The sequence below is a fragment of the Oncorhynchus clarkii genome, chromosome 1 (assembly GCF_045791955.1).
Source record: "Oncorhynchus clarkii lewisi isolate Uvic-CL-2024 chromosome 1, UVic_Ocla_1.0, whole genome shotgun sequence".
NCBI classification, from domain to species: domain Eukaryota; kingdom Metazoa; phylum Chordata; class Actinopteri; order Salmoniformes; family Salmonidae; genus Oncorhynchus; species Oncorhynchus clarkii.
Window position 1 is genome coordinate 41819683 of NC_092147.1, and position 19162 is coordinate 41838844.

The 19162-nt window shown below is 43.6% G+C and overlaps 1 protein-coding gene across 2 annotated transcripts in view; it reads right to left on the reverse strand.

Moving 5' to 3' along the window:
- LOC139407218 (tetraspanin 9a) overlaps positions 1 to 19162 on the reverse strand; it is a 270678-nt gene that overhangs the window by 221871 nt on the left and 29645 nt on the right. For both annotated transcript variants that reach the window (XM_071150801.1, XM_071150810.1), the window contains exon 2: positions 18304 to 18368. The gene's annotated coding sequence lies outside the window, so the exon portion shown is untranslated. The remainder of the gene's footprint in view (positions 1 to 18303; positions 18369 to 19162) is intronic.

Genomic DNA, 19162 nt, shown 5'->3' on the forward strand with positions numbered 1-19162 from the left:
GGGTGGCTGGAGTCTTTGACAATTTTTAGCGCCTTCCTCTGACACTGCCTGGTATAGAGGTCCTGGATGGCAGGAAGCTTGGCCCCGGTGATGTACTGGGCCGTACGCACTACCCTCTGTAGAGGAACATTAACGGTTTGATTTTGTGTATTGCAGGTACATTTAATTGTCCATTACGGAGAATAATTTACAGTGGTTTTTAGCATTGCTTAACATAGACTCATTTGTGTAGATTTGATATTTGTACATTGAATTTCCTATTTTCATCACAGCCACCAAAGATCTTGCAGCAATGGCTGAATAATGACAGAGAAAGATGCTGTGTTCTTGTGTATTTTGGGTTTTAGTTCAATGCTAATTATGTATTGGATTCCGATTGTCGATGATGACCTTGTGTTGAATATAATCACATGAACAATGAACATTTGGGATTATATCTAAGAGCGAAATGGATTTTGAATGACAATAAAAATGTGCTTACGCTATGATGTTCAATTGTATAATAAGATTCGGTAGACTTTTCTTATGACGAACATTGAATATTGACAATTGACAATCACAATGAAACTTCGTTCCTGGCATAGCATGGTAAGTTTTTCAAAGTCAAAGGTCCAGAATTTCATGATTGAATTGAATGACCATTTGGGAAGCTGGTGTAGTATTCTAGCCCATATCTACAAAAGGAATGCTCTCTGACCCCAAGGAAACATCAAGGAATTCCTGATATTGATTGGAATGACACGGTCACTCTGTATAACTTAACACCAGCTCGGGGTCCACTGAATTTTTACAAGGAGATTAGTAAGGTCTTTTCTAACATCTGCACTCGATTTCAGTTACCAGATCTCAAGTTAAAAGGTTACTTGAAGCTTCCAAGGGGGGAGCACATAACACACTATTTTTCTTAGCGTGAGGATTATTACCAAGTAATACTTGAGATGGAACGATGTGGAAACGATGTGATCTGTGTCAGATGGGGAGAAATTGGTATTCAACACTGCTGCACATAGCTGTAATGACACAACTTTAGCATATTGGTATTCTAAATAGCATAATGTCTACCATTTGAAGATGTAATACAATTAGCTACTGTAATTACAAGTATATCAAAATACAACAATAATGTCATAGTTAGGCTAATATACAAATGTAAGCAAGTGTCTCTTGAGGTTGAATGCAAAGGTAATATTCTCATATTTCCTATTAACAACGATCAAAGATGTATAGATATTTTGAGATTTGACATGACTTCATAGACGATTTATACAAAAACTCCCAGTAATAAAGAACGAATAAAGGTGAGATATAACAATTACACCCCAACAACTGATCAGTTGTAATAGGTCTATCATATCAAAATGGAACCCTTATTGTACCAGGTAAGTTGACTGAGAACACATTCTCATTTACAGCCACGACCTGGGAAATAGTTACAGGGGGGATGACTGAGCCAATAGGGAGCTGGGGATGATTAAGCGGCCATGATGGTATGAGGGACATATTGGGAAAGATATGAACATTTAAAAAAACAACAACCTGGGGCTACGACGACATTGCGTTGATCTACAAAGCAAACTGCTATCGTTTTCTGTTCACTTGATCGGTGTAAAAGCAGATAACAAAGGTTAGCGTTACCACAGAGTGGCACTTTGAAGATGCAGTCACCATAGAGGAGACTGCTGTTTACCAAGCCAGGCTGAATGCAGAGCCCATAAAGTCCCTTCAACACGTCTGATAATGAGACAGAGGTAACTATAGTGACATGTCACACCTGGACACTCCTGGGTCTATTTCCCAAAACAACACCTAGGCAAAACACTTTATTTTGTCTTTCTGCCAGACAATATCAGAGGGCAAACTAGCTTACTTAACCACAACAAAATGGCACATGGAAAAGCATGAGGCCTATTATATGACACCCTGATGTAAGACGATCACTTATCAACACATTTAACGGCCCCATAAAAGGAAGGGTAATCATACCAGCGCGTGGTAATAATAAACATTTGCATCATCATCATGGTTTGGACTTAAAGAGCCCCAATCAATCTGCAGTCATGGCCTTTGTTCTGATACTGGACTAGTATAGCCCGCTGACGCACTGCAGGGCGAGATGCAGGGTGGCTGCAGTTCAAGCCCCACTCAGAGTGGAGAGATTTACTCTCCCAAGGGCAGGTCAGTCAGTCCCCAGGACGGTTATATATGGTCTGTTTAGTCACACTATATACTATACAGCCTTACTGGGAACCCCCCCCCAACTAGATGAAATGTGGAAAATACATTCTACCACAGCACTTTTATTCATGGGGAAATGGTATTGTACTTGAAATGGAATAAGTGCATTGTGTGCAGAGAAAAGACGTGCCAACAGATGCTCCATGCCTCATGATGCGCAACTTGATACATCCTGCCATTTGGCCAGTAACCCTACTGCAATGTATTTATAATGGGGCAAGCTGGGAGATTCATATTGTGATCGTAGCAGTGCTCTCTCTATCCTTCTGAGCTCTTCCAGAAGGGCGAGGGGCAGTGAGAGAGGGACGGTCAGACAGAGAGGCAGTGTGGGCCTCAGCTCCAGCCCTGCAGTAACGTTGCTGCTCTCCGTGCTGCTATATTTACCCCTCTAAGCGGCCCAGCACATCACGTTGGGATTCTGTTACCCCCCTCGCGCCCCGGCATATACACTGCTAGTTATGTGAAAGCCTGTTGGGTCGGTCACAAGCCTCGCCGGCTGCCTGCGCCTGCCTGCATTCACTCCAGCTAACGCCATCCCACCCAGCTGGCCCCTCCGGACTGAGACAGGGGGTCAGCGGGGGACGAACCAGGGAGGGGACGGAGATTAATGACAGGGCATCAAGGACAGAATGAACTCAGCCCAAACTGGGATCGATACGGAGCACAGAGAGAGAGAGCTATGGGATGGTGGATGGCTCACTTCTCCTGATTTGGGCAGGGCAGGGGTTCACGGAATGCCACTGGCAGATCAGATCTCATCATGGTTTGATTGCCCCTGACTGACTGACTGACTGACTGGCGCAAGTAATGCTGATCTATGATGGAAATCACCAGTAGATCTTCTGGCCTCACACATCACATGAGACGGTTGATTGGGAACCCTGAAATAGAGTGGCTGAGTCACTTAAAGACGCCAATCAATCTGCAGTCAGGGCCTTCATGGCCTCTCTGCCAGTCAGTCAGTACTGCAGAGTCATACGTTATTCCAATTGAACAGGGTTCTGAAGTTTGCTTATGCAAATTGCATATTTAACTTTGACAGCTTTCTTGTTCAAATGTGATCACAGAAGTGATATAGTTCAATTTGACTACATCCAAAGCCATCAACTACACCCTAGACATAAGGCAAGTGCTGCTGCAAACCACCCAATCCAATATGACGTCTTCACTGACTCTGCCACCGAGACTACACTACTACCCTCTAGTGGTACAGTCGGGAGTATCATTCATACTGCATACAGTACAAACGAGTGTTCATTTTGTCCTCAGAACATTGATTTTGAGTCATGGAGGTAGGTCCAGTGGCTCTTAGTAGGATATGATTGAATGGCCCAGAGGAGCGCTTTGCTTCAGCAGACAGCATCTCTGATGTTCTGTCTCAGCCTCCCAGATATCCAATTATCCACTGGCCCTGGATCTGATCTGAAAAAGTGTGATCTATACCGACTGAGTGATAACATCCGCAGTACATTCAGATTGTTTTCTTCAATGCACTTTGTTTTGCAATGATTGAACAGCTCGATTTAACAGCAGTCTCATCTCTCAAACAAACACTGTAGTATTGTTGACAGTGTAATAAAAACATTTCAATGGAATTGAATTGAAATACAGCCACACATAGGACTTATGTGGCTCAGTTACTAGAGCGTGGCGCTTGTAACCACCGTTTTGTGGGTTTGTTCCCCAGGGCCACCCATATGGAAAATGCATGCACACATGACTGTAATTCGCGTTGGATGAAAGTGTCTGATAAAAAGCATGTATTATTATTATTATGTTATAAGTAACAGGTGAAACCATGGCAACACACAAAAAAGCAACGGATGGGTTTCCCTAGAGGAGACATAAACTCCTATGTAGTTCTACGTCACTTTCACCAGATGGCGCTCATTGCGAGGAAACACAATCAGAGATTGCGCTTCCTTTGACTTCTCCAACCGTATCCAACATGTTCACTACCACAAGAGTCACAGACTGGTCGATTGCATATTCGATAATGAAAATAGATATGTTACAGCCATCTACTCTGGGGTAGAAACGGTCCATGTAGTGGGGGGGGGGGGGGGGGGGGGGGGGGGGGGTCGTTTACCTCGGAGTAGTGATTCAGAAACATCACCAGTAATGTTCCAGCACACAATCTGAACCTTGCCTCAGCCCATCAAAACAAATACCTCCTAGTTAAATAACCTTCTTTAGATAGTCCCCTAAGCTCTTCTACAGACCACACCACATTGCTCTGATGCTCCACACACTCTCCATCCACTCATCTACAATAAAAACCATCCCAATCTAGGTGGGTCCTGTTACCTACCAGCCAAGTGTAATATGCGCCACTCATCATCATCATCATGGCCTTTGATCCTGAGCTGGAGAGCACTTTGTTCAGTGTGATGTATGTGTTCGGGGTTACATCCACTGCTTTTTTGGACATAGAGTGGACTCACTCTGTTTGTAATAATATACTGTTTAACATGATTTTTGAATGACTACCTCATCTCTGTACCACACACATATAATTATCTGTATGCCTGTAAAAGAAAAGCTAATTGTTTGCCCACTAAAATAACATCAAATTGATCAGAAATACAGTGTAGACATTGTTAAGGTTGTAAATTACTATTTTTAATGGAATCAACCATCACTCCTGTGTTCCAATGGCACGTTGTGTGAGCTAATCCAAGTTTATAATTTTAAAAGGCTAATAATTGATCACTAAAAAAACCTTTTGCAATTATGTTAGCACAGCTGAAAACTATTGTTCTGATTAAAGAAGAAATAATTGGGATGGCAGGTAGCCTAGTGGTTAGCGCGTTGGACTAGTAACCGCACTGAACAAGGCAGTTAACCCACTGTTCCTAGGCTGTCATTGAAAATAGAAATTTGTTCTTAACTGACTAGCTATATAAAACTGGCCTTCTTTAGACTAGTTGAGTATCTAGAGCATCAGCATTGTGGGTCTGATTACAGGCTCAAAATGTCCAGAAACAAATACATTTCTTTTGAAACTCGTCAGTCTATTCTTGTTCTGAGAAATTAAGGCTATTCCATGTGAGAAATTGCCAAGAAACTGAAGATCTTGTACAACGCTGTGTACTACTCCCTTCACAGAACAGCGGAAACTGGCCCTAACCAGAATAGAAAGAGGAGTGGGAGGCCCCGATGCACAACTGAGCAAGAGGACAAGTACATTAGATTGTCTAGTTTGCGAAACAGACGCCTCACAAGTCCACAACTGGCAGCTTCATTAGCTTCAAAACACCAGTCTCAATGGTTTCTTTCCTCATCAATCAACACACAATACCCCATAATGACAAAGCAAAAACATATTTTTTAAACATTTTTGAAAATGTATAAATAACAACAAATCTGAAATATCACATTTATATAAGTATTCAGACCCTTTACTCAGTACTGTTCAAGCACCTTTGGCAGCAATTACAGCCTCAAGTCTTCTTGGGTATGACGCTACAAGCTTGGCACACCTGTATTTGGGGCGTTCCTCCCATTCGCTCAAGCTCTGTCAGGTTGGATGGAGAGCGTCGCTGCACAGCTATTTTCAGGTCTCTCCAGAGATGTTCGATTGGGTTCAAGTCTAGGTTCTGGCAGGGCCATTCAAGAACATTCAGTTACTTGTCCCGAAGCCACTCCTGTTTTGTCTTTGCTGTGTACTTAGGGTCATTGTACTGTTGGAAGGTGAACCTTCGCCCCAGTCTGAGGTCCTGAACGCTCTGGAGCAAGTTTTCATCAAGGTTATATCTGTTCTTTGCTCCGTTCATCTTTCCCTCAATCCTGACTAGTCTCCCAGTCCCTGCCGCTGAAAAACATCCACACAGCATGATGCTGCCACCACCAGGTTTCCTCCAGATGTGAGGCCAAACAGTTCAATTTTGGTTTCATCAAACCAGATAATCGTGTTTCTCATGGTCTGAGAGTCCTTAAGGTGCCTTCTGGCAAACACCAAGTGGGCTGTCATGTGCCTTTTACTGAGGAGTGGCTTCCGTCTGGCCACTCTACCATAAAGGCCTTATTGCTGGAGTGCTGCAGAGATGGTTGTCCTTCCGTAAGATTTTCCACAGAGGGACTCTGGAGCTCTGTCAGAGTGACCATCGGGTTCTTGGTCACTTCTCTGACCAATGCCCTCCTCCCACGATTGCTCAGTTTGGCCAAGCGGCCAGCTCTAGGAAGAGTCTTGGTGGTTCCAAAATTCTTCCATTTAAGAATTATGGAGGCCATTGTGTTCTTTGGGACCTTCAATACTGCAGACATTTTTTTATACCCTTCCCCAGATCTGTGCCTCGACACGATCCTGTCTCGGAGCTCTACGGACAATTCCTTCGACCTCATGGCTTGGTTTTTGCTCTGACATGCACTGTCAACTGTGGGACCTTATATAGACAGGTGTGTGCCTTTCCAAATCATGTCCAATCAATTGAATTTACCACAGTTAAACTCAATCAAGTTGAAGAAACATCTCAAGGATGATCAATGGAAACAGGATGCACCTGAGCTCAATTTCCAGTCTCATAGCAAAGAGTCTGAAGACTTGTATAAATAAGGTATGTCTGTTTTAAATGTTTTAAACATTTGCAAAAATGTCTAAAAACCTGAATAAGGCTGTAACATAACAAAATGTGGAAAAGGGGAAGGGGAAGGGGTCTGAATACTTTCCGAATGCACTGTAATTAAGATCTAAATGGCAAAACTGATCCTTGATCAGCACCCCTGCTGTGCGATTTATGGATGGTTACTAGTGTAGACTGTGTAACTGTGGACCCTTGTCTCAGCAGGCCTGATGGGAGATAAGAGTGAACTGTTAGTAGCCCATGTCAGCCCCACCACCAGCAGCAGGCTTGGCACAATCAAGCTGTGTGAATATTCCTTCAGCCAAGCCGGCAACGACACCACACAAGACAACTCCCTCATTATTACAGGGCTAATGGGAAAATGTACACAGCCAAGGTGATAATGAGAGATAGAGTGGAGAGAGGGGATACAGAGACGGGAGAGAGGGGAGTAGCGGTTAGGGCAGAGGCCTCGTTATGAGTCTCTTTTGCTAACTCCTCACTGCCCGCTAACCCGACTCCCTCATCCCTGACTGACTCGCATGCCTCTATTGCTATTCCACTGCTCACAGGAGACCAAACACAATCCAGACTTTAAACAAACACAACAACCAGGGCAAAGAGAATTAGGGCCAAGGGTCTGACGATTCACATGGAGTGAGAATAAGAGAATGGAACGGTAACGAGAATGAGTTGGTGTGGGGTGCACAGTGGGCTCCAGTGAGTGTGAAAATAATAACACACAGTTTGAAATCAGATATTCGTTTAAAAATAGCATGTGTGATTAAAATATGTTGAACTGAACATAACAGAGTATGTGTGACTGCATATAACACAGACTATAACATAGACCCTTAGGGAGTCATTTGTACCCTGTAAATGTATTAAATGAAAGAAGAAGTCCCACTAATCTTCACACACTCAAAAGACACTCTAAAGGTTTGTCCTTCTCTTCAAGTGCAAACAGAAGAGCACCGCAGAGGAGAGGCAACACAATCAGCCCTCTTGATAAAACCAAAATTAGTAAGGAAAAGTAGCAGAGATGAATACCTGCTCAACTGTGTCCCTTCTATTTGCCGATCTGGCCTGTCATGCATGAAGATACTAAATTAAAGCTCATATCAGATTTCCCCTATCGTGAGCTTTTGGCAGTGTGCCAGTGATGGATGGAATATAAACGTGTAGTGACTGGCCTAGTTTTGAAGTTCCATTGTCCTCCAACTAGCGATGCAGGGGTCTAATAAAAGAAAAGCCCAAAGAAGGTGTATTCATCTTCTTCACATTGCAGCTCTAAATTAGGGGCAACAACATTTTCACATTTCAATTTCAACCTCAATTTCACATCTCGCAGTCAAATACACAGTGGTGTGTAGATGGATAAAACTATTTATAATGGCCAATAACATACCCACTTCTTATTTTTACTAAAGAGTGCTGGATCCTCGTCAAAAGAATGTGTAAACAATAAATAACACAACACCCTGCAAACAACACATTTCAAAGTTTTGACATAAAATTCTCTTTAGGCTTTGTATCTCCTGTTGCAACCACTAATAATAATGAACCTACTGGATTTAGTTCACCAGCCAATAACAGGATAACTACAGAGACTGAGGGGCATACCACCAATGACATTGGTATTTTGAGGACGGTCTAGTACAAGATCGGCTTAAGAAGTATGAGCAATTTGCTCAAACGTCAGAGGGTCGACAATAGTTCAACTCTTGCACAGGCAGAACCTAAACTGACGTTTTGTGATGCACAAAGTGAAAAACATGTTTTTAGAATTCTTTGCACGTTTATTGAAAATGAAATTGGTACACCATCCAAAGTGTAATTAATAACTTCACTATGCTCAAAGGGATATTCATTGTCCGACTTTTATTTATTTATACCCATCTACCAATAGGTGCCCTTTTTTGCGAGGCATTGGAAAAACTCCCTGGTCTTTGTCGTTTAATCTGTATTTGAAATTCACTGCTTGACTGAGGGACCTGACAAATAATTGTATATGTGGGGTACAGAGATGAGGTGGTCATTCAAAAATCATGTTAAACACTATTATTGCACACAGAGTGAGTCCATGCAACTTATTATGTGACTTGTTAAGCAAATGTTTACTCCTGAACTTATTGAGGCTTGACATAACAACGGGGTTGAATACTTATTGACTCAAGACATTTCAGATTTGTATTTTTAATGAATTTGTTTAAAAAAAACTAAAAGCATAATTCCACTTTGACATTATGGGGTATTGTGTGTAGGCCAGTGGCACAAAATCTCAATTTAATCCATTTTAAATTCAAGCTGTAACAGAACAAAATTTGGAAAAAGCAAGGGGTGTGAATACTTTCTGAAGGTACTGTAACTTCAAGGGCACATTCTAAATGTATTTCTAATGCATGCTTTACAAATGGGAGGTCAATACAGTATTTGGCAGTATAATACCAATATAATATAATACCAATACCAGTATAATACCAATAGGGATGTCTGCTTGAATACACAGTATGCACATTGATTAGACACAGTAAGTTTAACATAGTAAGAACACAAGAACTTCCTGTCTTCTAATTTCATGTCAATAACCCATTTGAGCATTACATTTTGGTCAAGAGCCAACATAATTCCTGAACCTGTTGACCCTCACACTGTGCTCTGTTCTGTTCTATCCCAGCCACCACATCACACAGAAAGGCCTTGTGTTGCAGCACATGCTGTGAAGAAAGGTCTTGATGTTATAACACAAAACACATAACTGAGCCTGTGAAATAGGACACCCTACTCAGTTTGACTTTAATGTGCACTGTGCCCATGCTGATGCAGCCACACAACTATGTCTTCCTACACCCTCCCTTCACCTGCGCTCTTATTCTCGCTAGCTCTCTCAGCATTTACAACAGAATATGTATCGCAGAATGTGTAGCTGCTGTAACATGTGCAGTGCAAAGGGTTGTGTCAGGTCAGAGACGGCATTGGGCATACAAAGACTTGAGAGACAAGTGGGTGTCTAGCGTGACAATAACAATTCAACAACGGGATGTGCTGTGTGAAAATAACAGTTAGACTAAGATCATAACCTTGAAAATGAAACACACCGAGAATCTCACTGTCAATAAACACTTATGAAAAAAAGTGGTACCTGCTACCTGTTGACCCTGTAACGACAAACCTACCGATTCTACTTGTAGAATCCCAACGCTCCTCAGTGGCCACGTTCCAACAACATGACTTTGAGCCAATCAGAGAGCACAAACTCCCACATGGGGGAGCCAACCAAAAAAAGTCAATTTTGTTCATACATCCATGGATGAGCCAATCACACTTCATATGCAATGTAGACTATGGGATGGTAGCTATCTACAACAAGCTACAACACTAAATGCTTGCTATGCTGGCTATGGGCTGGCACTGGCAGTATGGGATTATGGAGATTGAATTACATTTTTTCTTCGTCATCTTGCTATGTAGTTATCTACCTGTGGTCATCTGGCTAGTATCAACAAGGGTGTTCTACAAAATAGCAACATTAGCACAGCTAGTTTGGAAGGTAGACCATAAGCAATACGCACGGATATGCATTGCCAAACAACACTACTGCCCCCTTCTGGTTTGGAGTATTTTAACAAGGCGTTTAATTTTTTTTTTTTTTTTTTTTTTTATTTTACCTTTATTTAACTAGGCAAGTCAGTTAAGAACAAATTCTTATTTTCAATGACGGCCTAGGAACAGTGGGTTAACTGCCTGTTCAGGGGCAGAACGACAGATTTGTACCTTGTCAGCTCGGGGGTTTGAACTTGCAACCTTCCAGTTACTAGTCCAACGCTCTAACCACTAGGCTACCCTGCCGCCCCGCGGTGTGAACACAAAAGAGATTGACTGCCTACACTGCGTTCAGAGGTGCTAAGTACTGTCGGCTGGCAAAAGTTTATCAATCCTGTGTCTGAGCATTTAGAAAGTGTTTTTCCAACAAAAGTCCGACTTCAGGCTATACCCAACACACAAAACATCACATGCATATTACGCACCCACACACATACCCCAGAAACACCCAAAGATATGAACAAGTCACAGTTGGTTACCTCTTGACAGCAATTGCTGACACCGCAACCATAGTGTTACATGCATCTATGACAGCGATATGCTATAGTAGCTACAGTGAATTTCACGTGCTTGTTAAATCAAATCATTTTAATACGGGCTCATGAGGAGGAGAGGATATGCAAAGTAGCAGAGCAGAATAGAATTGAAAGATGTTAGATAAGTCCATTGTCTTCCTCAAACACCTCAAGAGTGGAAGGAGTGGAGGTGGGCAGAGCAGGATAAAAAAAAAGCAGAATTTAAAAAGTTTGAAAAAAGGGGCTCAGTCAAAAGGCAGCAAGCACAGCTCTACCTCCTTGTGGGGATTTATGGTGACAACTCTAGGCTTTTATTTGCTTTTCCCTCCCCAATTTCCCCCCAGGTAATAGATATTTCCCTGGGTGACCCCCTTTTCACTGGGCTAACGCAAGTAGCAGATGTTGCTACGCTACTGAGTTCCCAATAGGGAACACTGCAGCATGGAAACTACCTGCCAGAGGTCACTACTATACTGGGCACAGGGCAGTACACATACACTCTGAGACCAGCCAGCCTGACTGGCATACCAAGCGTGGGTTCACAGCTCAGTTAATGAAAACACTGTGCTTCTCTGGGCCAAAGTTTGTGTGAGCTGGAGGGACTTATTGTTGGTAATTGCTGACAGGACACTTCGCTCTTGGTCAGCAAGATGCAGATGTAATTATTCTTCTGCTCTGCACCCTGGTTTCGCAGTTTGTCCTAGCACCTGGTGTACCTAGTTTTAATTGGAGCTCCTGAACCTCAAGTTCTCTCTTATTAACGTCAAAGAGGCTAATTCTGGTTTAGATCTGACATGAATTAAAACTGGAGAGGAAGCCTTGATGCTTGAGACTTCAAAGATTCCCAAATGTAACTTATTACATGTAACCTTTATGAACGTCCTCTTATGTGGGCTTCCTAGTGTGCTTCCATGTGTATCTACTGTCCTCTGGGGGCAGTATTAATTACTACACTACTGAGACAGGACCGGGGCTTCCTAGTGTGCTTCCATGTGTATCTACTGTCCTCTGGGGGCAGTATTAATTACTACACTACTGAGACAGGCCTGGGGCTTCCTAGTGTGCTTCCATGTGTGCCTACTGTCCTCTTGGGGCAGTATTAATTACTACACTACTGAGACAGGACCGGGGCTTCCTAGTGTGCTTCCATGTGTGTCTACTGTTCTCTGGGGGCAGTATTAATTACTACACTACTGAGATAGGGCCGGGGCTTCCTAGTGTGCTTCCATGTGTGCCTACTGTCCTCTGGGGGCAGTATTAATTACTACACTACTGAGACAGGGCCGGGGCTTCCTAGTGTGCTTCCATGTGTGCCTACTGTCCTCTGGGGGCAGTATTAATTACTACACTACTTGAGACCGGGCCGGGGCTTCCTAGTGTGCTTTCATGTGTGCCTACTGTCCTCTGGGGGCAGTATTAATTACTACACCACTGAGACAGGGCCGGGGCTGGAACAGAACAGAACACTTTCCTGGTGCACATAGTTGCCTGGGGTTTAGGCCTTGGTCTTGTGATGCTGGGCAAATTGGGAAAACTCACAGACGACTATAGGAGTAGGGGGGGTCTTTCCTGTTGCCACTGAACCCAGGGCCTTGGAGACTGCCAGAAAAGAAGCAGGCCCTGTTCCAGCAGCAAGCCACCCTCTCTGGGTAGCCTCTAATTTAGCCCCAGGAGTGTACTTCCTGGTAGGCCCATTAAGAGCCTTTGTGTGTAAACTACCCAAAATACCCAAAAGGGTTTTCCCTCCTAATAGAGAGGGTATAAAATGTCCTAAAGCAGTAGGGGAATCAAATCAGGAAGGTATCTTCCACCACATAACGACATAATGAATCATGAAACACAGGAGGATCCCTAAACCTAACCAGATTAAAAAACAATACATCTGATCCCATTGGCCACAGACGTCAGTTCAACATGAAGTTGTTTAGATAACGTGAACTTAACGTGAAATCAATCCCAAAAATTCACCATGTCATTGGATTTAGGGGGAGGGGGGGGGGGGTGAAATGATGTGAAAACAACGTTGATTAAACTTGTTTTTGCCAAGTGGGATTTCATGGTTTCCGTATTTGGGGAAGCCCAGTGGTAATTTGAAAACAAAGTCATGAAACTATGTTTGGTAGATCATTTGATTCATGTCTTCATTCTTTTTCAAATAAAGGGGGGGGGGGATACCTAGTGTGTTGTACAACTGAAATGTGTCTTCTGCATTTAACCCAATCCCTCAATCAGAGAGGTGCTGCCATAATCGACATCCAGGAACTGCCTTGCTCAGGGGCAGAAAGACAGATTTTTATCTTGTCAGCGCAGGGATTCTATCCAGCAACCTTTCGGTTACTAGTCCAACGCTCTAACCACTAGGTTATCTGCCGCCATGGCCTAGATACTGAAATCCTTTGAAAAACTTATACAACTAACAAATTCTTCACAATTATTCAAGTTTGATGGGGTACACAATAACAAATGCTTCACAATTATTAGGGTACACATAAATAGGCTATCACAAGACTGGAAGAAAGTAAGTAATTTACACTTGAGGGAATTGGCCTATATGGACAGGTCTTGTTACGTTCCCAAGTTTCTGTGTTGTTGTGGATTTGTATGTGTGTGTGTATTTCAGGAAATGGCTTCCTGGAATCCTAAAGTAGCTGATTGGTCTGCCCCCTCGCTGATTGGCTCTCTGACCCCTCCCTCTCATCAGGGGAAACAGCTGTCTCTTCAATAACCAACTTATACTGCAGCTTGATAAAAGCCGGTGTTCCTTTGTCAGAAAGGACCTTCTTTTTTTTAATGTCATGTGTTGATTTTTGTGGCGGTCAGTAAAGGTTTTGTGGATATTATTTTGTAGCTGCTCCTTCTGAGGTATGTGTTTGCTAATAGGACTTGTTTTTGGTTATTGAAATTGTTCATTAAGTATTAGTTATTATTCTGTTTCATTTGTTCTCAGGGGGGAAGGGGAGCGCACCTTGGGAGTGTTTAGGCAAGAGGTCTGCGGGCATACTAACCTGTAGTATGTAATCTGTCTATGTACACTAGGGAAGACCTGGGCGGACCACCCCCTGTATTTTGGTTAGTGCGCCAGGTGGTGCTTAAGGTTAGATAAGAAGTGGTAATGTAGGAGAGGGGACTCCTTAAATTTTACTTTCTTTGCTTTGGTTTCATCCAGACCCTTTTTCCAATAATACATTCCCTGTGAACGGCATTTTTCTCTGCCTCTGTCGTCCTTCCCCGCACCTACGATCACATACTTTTTCACTCCACAGGGAGTTGAGATGTAGCAGGGTGTTGTGCCTGCCCCCCCCCCCCCCCCCCCCCCCAGGGAACAGTTTGGAGATTATGGGAAAATGATCAGACCAAAGGTGAGGGCACAGCAGTTCACCTGACACACAACTGAATCCAAACTTTACATTTGCTTTTATGTGCATTTTACATTCTGTACTTTTTGCTACATTTGTTGATGACGGCAATTGTAAATACTCCAGATGCATTCAGTAACATAAGAATATTCCTGGAAAATGTGGGGTAGGTGCAACAAAAATGACAACCCCTGCAAATCGTACACAGTTCCTAAGTAATTTCAATGCATCAGTCTTCAACTAAGTTCTTATTTCTATTTATGTCCTAGCTGTGCCATTGAGGAACAAGCACACTTGCAGTTAGTTTGGTTGGATCACAACCCTGCATCCCCGCCATCACACAATTACTGTTTACACAATCCAAAAACAGTCCATGATAAATCGCAATCTGGTTCAGGTTTGCATCAGAAACGGGTCATTTTGGTTTGTGTAGAAAGTAGCAACAGCCATTATATATTAAACGATCCAAATAAACGCAGCTTGACAATGGTTGAATATACTCCAAACAGTTTACATCCATCAGATATTGACTGACAAATAATGAATGTTCAGGGATTGGTGTGAATTCTGGTATTAAATATATTGTGAAATGTATTTTTCTTAATGCACTTATATACACTGCTCAAAAAAATAAAGGGAACACTAAAATAACACATCCTAGATCTGAATGAAATATTCTTATTAAATACTCTTTACGTAGTTGAATGTGCTGACAACAAAATCACACATCAGATTTATCAACCCATGGAGGTCTGGATTTGGAGTCACACTCAAAATTAGTGGAAAACCACACTACAGGCTGACCCAACTTTGTAATGTCTTTAAAACAAGTCAAAATGAGGCTCAGTAGTGTGTGTGGCCTCCACGTGCCTGTATGACCTCGCTACAACGCCGTGGCATGCTCCTGATGAGGTGGCGGATGGTCTCCTGAGGGATCTCCTCCCAGCCCTGGACTAAAGCATCCACCAACTCCTGGACAGTCTGTGGTGCAACATGGTGTTGGTGGATGGAGCGAGACATGATGTCCCAGATGTGCTCAATTGGATTCAGGTCTGGGGAACGGGCGGGCCAGTCCATAGCATCAATGCCTTCCTCTTGCAGGAACTGCTGACACACTCCAGCCACATGAGGTCTAGCATTGTCTTGCATTAGGAGGAACCCAGGGCCAACCGCACCAGCATATGGCCTCACAAGGGGTCTGAGGATCTCATCTCGGTACCTAATGGCAGTCAAGCTACCTCTGGCGAGCACATGGAGGGCTGTGTGGCCCCCCCAAAGAAATGCCACCCCACACCATGACTGACCCACCACCAAATCGGTCATGCTGGAGGATGTTGCAGGCAGCAGAACGTTCTCCACGGCGTCTCCAGACTCTGTCACGTCTGTCACATGTGCTCAGTGTGAACCTGCTTTCATCTGTGAAGAGCACAGGGCGCCAGTGGCGAATTTGCCAATCTTGGTGTTCTCTGGCAAATGCCAAATGTCCTGCACTGTGTTGGGCTGTAAGCACAACCCCCATCTGTGGACGTCGGGCCCTCATACCACCCTCATGGAGTCTGTTTCTGACTGTTTGAGCAGACACATGCACATTTGTGGCCTGCTGGAGGTCATTTTGCAGGGCTCTGGCAGTGCTGCTCCTCCTTGCACAAAGGCGGAGGTAGCCGTCCTGCTGCTGGGTTGTTACCCTCCTACGGCCTCCTTCACGTCTCCTGATGTACTGGCCTGTCTCCTGGTAGCGTCTCCATGCTCTGGACACCGCTGACAGACACAGCAAACCTTCTTGCCACAGCTCGCATTGATGTGCCATCCTGGATGAGCTGCACTACCTGAGCCACTTGTGTGGGTTGTAGACTCCGTCTCATGCTACCACTAGAGTGAAAGCACCGCCAGCATTCAAAAGTGACCAAAACATCAGCCAGGAAGCATAGGAACTGAGAAGTGGTCTGTGGTCACCACCTGCAGAACCACTCCTTTATTGGGGGTGTCTTGATAATTGCCTATAATTTCCACCTGTTGTCTATTCCATTTGCACAACAGCATGTGAAATGTATTGTCATTCAGTGTTGCTTCCTAAGTGGACAGTTTGATTTCACAGAAGTGTGATTGACTTGGAGTTACATTGTGTTGTTTAAGTGTTCCCTTTATTTTTTTGAGCAGTGTACATTTTCCTAATGGAATCAGGAATGTGTTTAAGCTAAAATAAAGAAAAGCGGTTTAATTTGAAGAAATACTGTAGAAGGGGTATATTTGACTGAATTAACATGACTGGGTAAAACAAGGCTGCAACCATCAATAACTTGCTGTCTCAGCCTACCTGCACTCACCTGCTCTGTCTCAGCCTACCTGCACTCACCTGCTCTGTCTCAGCCTACCTGCACTCACCTGCTCTGTCTCAGCCTACCTGCACTCACCTGCTCTGTCTCAGCTTGCCTGCACTCACCTGCTCTGTCTCAGCCTGCCTGCACTCACCTGCTCTGTCTCAGCCTGCCTGCACTCACCTGCTCTGTCTCAGCCTGCCTGCACTCACCTGCTCTGTCTCAGCCTGCCTGCACTCACCTGCTCTGTCTCAGCCTGCCTGCACTCACCTGCTCTGTCTCAGCCTGCCTGCACTCACCTGCTCTGTCTCAGCCTACCTGCACTCACCTGCTCTGTCTCAGCCTGAGTAATTACTGTTGTATAATTCAACAAGTGTGTCAATAGCAGGATACCCTCGGATTAAAAATCAACATGCTTGGCTCTCGATTACACCTCTCTACACATACTTTACATTGTTTGCAATATCAAATAAAATGTATTTATGAAGCCCTTTTTTACATCAGATGTCACAAAGTGCTATACAGAAACCCAGCCTAAAACCCCAAACAGCAAGCAATGCAGATGTAGAAGCACGGTGGCTAGGACAAACGCTCTAGAAAGGCAGGAACCTAGGAAGAAAGCTATAGAGGAACCAGACTCTGAGGGGTGGCTAGTTCTCTTCTGGCTGTGCTGGGTAGAGATTGTAAGAGTACAAGGCCAGACATATCACTATAATCCAAGTGTTCATTTTCCAAAGTTGTTTTCATTTCAGGTCATCTAATTCGTAAATATTTCAACTGTATTAAATGATTACTTCACAAAAAATTTGCACCCATCAAAATAAATTCATTTTCTTATCTTGTGAGAAGTTTCGATGATGTGTTAAATGTGTTCTTATAGAGTTAAGTGTTCTTTATAGATTCAACAGAAAGATGATGTATTCCACTGAGCCCATTTCAGCCATTACCGGTGTGTGTTTGACAGGTCCTTACAAACATTTCTGTGGTCGTAACGTTAATGGGAGAAAACAGGCACAAGCAAGAGCATGAAAGAGTTGCAGGAGTAAAATTAAAGCAATCTGGCGTGATTTAAGTGACCAGTGGATTTTTGGGCCCTTCAAACAGGAAATAGATGGCTGAAAACGACAGATCCTCAGGTGGGCAGGGCACCTGTGTTGCTATAGAAAGGAGCCATAACTGCATTCAGGTGTGTGTGCTGCAGCGAATGTTCTTCACAATAGACAAACACAGGCTCATTCTGTTCAGAACAACCCAGGGTATGATGTCATCTTGTAACTGTACATCAAACAGTGGTCATAAATTGATACAAGTTGACACTGTATAGGGCATCGGTTTTATGCTATGCACTTGGACTCGCAGGTGTTCGGCTTGCTTGTATGACATCAAAGAGGGATTTATAATAACCCTCAACGTCTCATCTTTCTCAGTCCTCTTAACTTATAGCATTTCCCTCAGACAACAAAAAATGTGCAAAAGTTATCAAATTAGCGGGAGGCACATTATTTTTGCTCGAGGTGCCCAAGTTCAGAACGGCTGTCAGTCAAAACCCACACAGCGCTGTGACACGCAGAGGCAGAGCTCTGACGTCATGTATAGCGTGTTACTGTACAGCCACTGTGTTCCAATTAAAGGCACTTATCAGTGCACACATCTGCAATTTTCAACCCGTATATATTGGTATGAGTGTAAAGGGATACAAGGCGATGTCATGTCTTACCGGCTTAGATGTGGTGGAGGCAAACAGAACCGAAGCAGTGGGACCCCTGGTTGTAATGGGATGGCCTGTCAAACAAAAGAGAGAAAAACGGGCTGAACTACAAGCTGACGCTTTTGATGAAAATACAACATGGACGGGGGCATTTTACAGTACAAACCATATACAGAGACAGCTGCTGTAAAGAACAGGCACACAGCGGAATACGTTTTTTTTTTTGTGAGTAGTTATTTGTAGAAGCCAGAATGGAGTCTAATGTGACGGTAGGCTGTGTATTTTGTGAATGAGAGAGATTTCAGGAGAGTGGGGAATGTCATTCAGGGGCCATGAAAGGACTGGGGAGGCCCCAGTAAACAGCAGTAATACACCTGAAACACACACAACTCCAGGTAAACATCAACTGCTCGTGTGTGTGTGTGTGTGTGTGTGATGGTAATTATTACCATATTGTGCAACCACAAACACATGGAAATATTGCAGTGGGAAGCAGTGCAAGAAGCAATGCATGTGTGACGGCCATCGTATCCCTTTTTAGGAGTGAATTTAGTCCTAGAAGATAAGAGTCAGAACAGACACTACATTTACTGTGCATGTCATAGTAGTTAGCACAGCCAACCGCAGTCTATTTTGGGTCTTTGATCAACCGGACCAAATGTCTTATGGGTTTATTTCAACACTCAAGATGCTATTCTAGACTTGATAAGTAATCTATCGAGCAGAGATGTTGCGATAGCACGACTACATACTTATGTGCCAAATATGTCAGACCTGAGGTTAGAATGAGTCAGTGAGTGTCTAAGTGGGAAGAGTGCAGGTTGACATTGAGCGGACCGAGAACCTCCAGTCCAATCCGTGAGCTCAT